Genomic DNA, 5,225 nt, shown 5'->3' on the forward strand with positions numbered 1-5,225 from the left:
CTGCTCACTTCAGCAGCACATATACTAAAATTGAAATGATTCCGAGAAGATTAGCATGACCCTTTGCAAGGCTGACATGCAAATTTGTGAAGTGTTCTATATTTTTATATCTATAAGATGTTTTATGTAAGCTTCATGATAACCACAAAGCAAAAATCTATAGTAGACACACAAGATATAAAGGAAAGGGAATCAAAGCATACTATCATGAAAAATCATCAATTCACAGAGAAAAAAATGGCAAAAGAGGAAGAAAGGAATAAGGAAACTAAAACCAACCAGAAAACAATTAGTAAAATGGCATTAGTAAGTCTTTATCTATCAATAATTGCTTTAAATGTAAATGTGTGAAATTCTCCAATTGAAAGGCAGAGAATGGCAGAATGGATAAAAAATAAGACCCAACTATATGCTACCTACAAGAGATTCATTTCAGTTTTAAGGTAAAACATAGGCAACAAGTGAATGGAAAAAGGTATGCTATACAAATGGAAACCAAAAGAGATCAGGGGTAGCTATACTTATAACAATGTAAAAGAGGTTAATTCATCAAAAAAAATATAATAGTTGTAAATATCTATGCACCCAACATTGGAGCACATAAACATATTAAGCAAATACTAACAGAGTTGAAGAGAGAAATAGACAACATACAGTAATAGTAAGGGACTGGATTCCACTTTCAACAATGGATAGATCATATAGACAGAAAATCAATAAGGAAACACTGGACTTGAACTATATTTTATACCAAATGGACCTATCAGAGATAAACAGAAAATTTCACCCAAGAGCAGAATACATAACCTTCTCAAGCAAACATGGAATATTATCCAGGATAAATCATATGTTAGGTCGTAAAACAAGCCTTAGCAAATATAAAACGATTAAAATTACACCAAGTATCTTTTCTGACCACAATGGTTTAAAACTAGAAATCAAAAGGAGAAAAACCGGTAAATTCACAAATATGTGAAAATTAAACAACATACTTCTGAACAACAAATGGGCAAAGAAGAAATCAAAAGGGAAATCAAAAAAATCTTCAAACAAATGAAAATTAAAACATAACATATCAAAACATATGGGATGCACCAAAAGTAGCTCTAAGAGGGAAGTTTATAGAGATAAACACCTACATTAAGAAAAAAAAAAAAAAAAGATCATGAACAAATTTATTAAAAACCTCAAGGAATTTGAAAAAGTAGAACAAACTAAGCCCAAAGTTAGCAGAAGGAAGGAAATAACCAAAATCAGAGGAGAAATAAATGAAATTAACCCAGAAAAACAATAGAAAAGATAAACAAAACTAAGAGCTGGGTTTTTGAGAGGTAAACAAAATTGGCTTTTAGCTAGACTAAGAAAAAAAGAGAATACTCAAATAAATAGAATCAGAAATGAAAGAGGAGACAGTATAACTGACATCACACAAATACAAAAGATCATAAGAGACTACTATAAAAAATTATATGCCAACAAATTGGGTAACCTAGAGGAAATGGATAATAAATAAATTCCTAGAAACATACCAACTATCAAGACTGAATCATGAAGAAATAGAAAATATGAAATAATGAATAAGGAGATTGAAACAGTAATAAAAAATAAAAAATAAAAAAAAACTCTCAACAACAAAAAAAAACCAGAACCTGATTGTTTCACAGGTGAATTCTACTAAACATTTAAAGAATTAACACCAACCCTTCTCAACCTCTTCCAAAAAATGAAGAGGAGTGAATGCTCCTAAAATTATTTTATGAGGTTACTATTACCCTCATACCTTTTCCAGAAGAGGATACTACAAGAAAACTACAGATCAATGTACCCAATGAATATGAATGCAAATATTCTCAATAAATACTAGCACATTAAATTCAACAGCATATTAAAGGGATCAGATGCCATGATCAAGTGAAATGCAAGGATGGATCAATATATGAAAATTAATAAATACAATACACCACACTAATAGAATAAATGAAAAAATTATATAATTTCATTAGACATAGTAAAAGCATTTAACAAAACTCAATACTCTTTCATGATAAAAATTTTCAATAAATAGGGTATAAAAGGAACGTGCCTCAACATAATACGGCACATGTTGTATGACAAACCAACATCTAACATTATACTCTATGGTAAATTCTGTCTTTTATAACATTCATACACCTTGAGGAATAGACCTGTAAAGCCAAATCATTGTTCTTAAGTCTTTAAGCTCTGTGTTAGGTACTGAGTTAGGTACTGGGCATCCAAAGATCTAGAAAGATGTATCCCCTGCCCTCGACGAACTCACACACTGGTGGGAATGACGGGCACTGATCTTTGTACATATGCTCATCCTGTAGGAATGCGAAGAGAGCTCAACCAAGTGCCAGGATCTGGGGAGATCCTTGAAAGTCCATTTTGTCTGAACTAGTCTCAAGACAGCCTAACACACTTTGCAAAAGGCCCTTCTTGGAGGTGGAGATGGGGGCATTTATGGACTTTTTTTTTTCAACATATCACACAAAAATATATCAGTCAAGTTAAAAAACAAAAACAAAATTCACGAATTAGATTTAGTTTTAGGCATGAAGATTAGAAAATAAGAAATAGAGGTGTCAGGCCTGAAGTGTTCCTCAGAACATTTCCTGAATCCAGATCATTTTGCATCTCCTTTGTCTTCATCTTTGTGGGAGGAAGGGGCAGAGAAAATATAGTGTAGTAGAAAGAATATGGAGTTCTAAGCTAGCCATTCCTGAGTTCAAATCTTGACTGTGTCCAATATGCCAATGTGATCTTACCGAGTTATTTAATTTAACTGAGCCTTAGTCTCCTCATCTGTAAAATGGAAATGTTAATATTCCTCATAGGGTTGTTAAAACATCTGGCACATGGTTGGTGCTGATCCAAGGGTAACTATTATTATTTTCTCCCAAACTCTTACATATTAATGTATAAGCAGTTATTAGGTCAGTTGACACTTATAAATGATATCCATTTTTCTATTTAGATCCAGCAAGAATGATTGAGAGATCAGCAATGCTCAGAGAACCTGTAAAAAGTGGGAGTTCTGCAGCATAATGGGTACCCTGACCTCAGGCCTGATTACTTGAGCCAATTCTATTTCCCAGGAGTATCAAACTGCTTTTCATTTTTTAAAAGAACAGTTAATTTAAAAAAAAAAAAACATTTCTCAAAGATCATGTGATTATGGATATTACTGTATGACTATCCTTTTCTGCCCTAATAAATATTGTATTGGAATTGAATCTCTTTTTGATGAAATTGAATTTCTTATGAAAACCTTTGTTTGAAATTGAATTTGTTATGAAATTCCACGTTTACATAGTTTCACAAGAGAATTTTATCAACCACTTAAGAAAGGTTAATATTCACAAGTCAATCAAGCAATTCACCACATTAATATAGCAAAGGAGAAAACCCCTTTGAGAATTTTTACTGTTGGAAAAGTCGTTTAAAAATAGTCAATACCCGTTCATGACAAAACCTCTCAGCAATGTAGGAATATAAGGTAACTTAACTTCCTCAATCTGACAAAAAACACAATGAATAACCTACCATTAATATTATACTTAATAGTGAAATATTGAACACTTTGCCCTTGATGTCAACTTCTATTCAACATTATACTGGAAATCTTATCCACTGTAATAAGACAAGAAAAACAGGCATGAAGATTAGAAAATAAGAAATAGAATGGTCTCTATTTGCAAATGATAATTGTTTACATAGAAAATCGTAAGGAATCTACAAAGAAAAATACTAGAAATAATAAGTAAATGTCCTAAGTAAATAGCATACAAAGAAAATATACAAAAAATAAATGGTTGTTTTTATATATTGCTAGCAAAATTGGATGAATTTTTTAAAATACCATTTACAATAATATAAAAAAGCATAAGTACTTCAAAATAAATTTAACAGGGAGATATAAAGAGGAGGCCACATCAAGGATGGTAGGAGGGACAAAGACAGAAAATGGGCTAGCTCTGCACCTACATGTGGCAGCTGAGCATCGAGAAGGATATCTCAGCTGTGGAGGTCCCCCAGGAGGACCAAGGGGTCCCAGTCTCACACCGGGGCACCCCAGCCCAGGGTTCCAGTACAAGGAAGAAAAGTCCCCACAAAATCTGGCTGTAAAAAGCAATGGGGATTCTGACTGTCTGAGTGAGACGGAAGGCATTTGAAAATCCATACTTCTCCCTTAAAGGGCCTGCGCACAGACTCACTCATAGACACTCACTCTGGACCCCGGTAAAGGGTCAGCAGCTCAGGCGGCACAAGAGACATACAGTGGAGAATGAGTTGTGTGGCACCAGAGTGAGGCCTGGAGGGACTGCCATCATTGCTCCTTGGTCAAGCTCCCCTCCAGAGCAGTCTATAGACTGGCGCCAATTTGCCGGTACTGACCCCTCCTTCCACATGGCCAATTCTGCAGCTACACTGCTCTGGTGAGATCGGCTAGCCCCACCCTGTGTTTCTCTGAAACTCCACCCCACCCGTCCCACAAATTGTCCATGGAGGGTTTGTTGCCAGGCAGCCAACCCCTCCCTGCACTTTTCCTAGGCCACCCATTGTGGGCAGGCAGTAGCTCTCAGATCACAGCTTGTACTTTATGAGGGAGATTTTTGGTGGCAGTCCCCTGGTGCCAGCTCAAACTCCAGTGTCTCCTGGGTGGATCACTGGGGTCTGTGGGCACAAGGCAGATGATGGCTGGCCTGTCTGTGACCTGTACTTTTGCAGGAGCCTGCAGGCTCAGGACTGGCAGCAATCTGCATTGGCCTGATGGAATAAGGTTGCTCCACTTCACTGACAAGCTGCTTGTAAAATTAATGTGATAGTGCAATAGATCTAGAATATCCAAAACAATTATATTAAAGAATGACCATAGAAAAAAATGTTTTACACAGAAACTCATGCATGAATGTTTATAGCAGCTCTATTTATAAAAAAAATATGGTAAGAATCCAAATGTTATTCAATGAGTGAACGGATAAACAAACTGCAGTACATTCATAAAATGAAATATTACCCAGGAAATGGAAGGAATGATATTGATACTTGCAACAACTTGGTTAAATCTCGAAGGCATTTTACTGAGTAAAAGAAGCCAGTCTCAAAAGTTTACATACTGTGTGCTTCAATGTATATAACATTTTCTGAAAAAAAATCTGTAATAACAAAGAACAGATTAGTGGTTTCCAGAGATTAGGAGT

General features: G+C 35.2%; 1 non-coding gene across 1 annotated transcript; it reads left to right on the top strand.

Moving 5' to 3' along the window:
* On the top strand, positions 1 to 106 carry LOC112482546. The gene has a single exon (XR_003047338.1). It is a non-coding gene; the product is annotated as a U6 spliceosomal RNA (small nuclear RNA).
* Positions 107 to 5,225: the final 5,119 nt, after the last annotated feature.

Source organism: Pteropus alecto, unplaced genomic scaffold, assembly GCF_000325575.1.
Source record: "Pteropus alecto unplaced genomic scaffold, ASM32557v1 scaffold135, whole genome shotgun sequence".
NCBI lineage: Eukaryota > Metazoa > Chordata > Mammalia > Chiroptera > Pteropodidae > Pteropus > Pteropus alecto.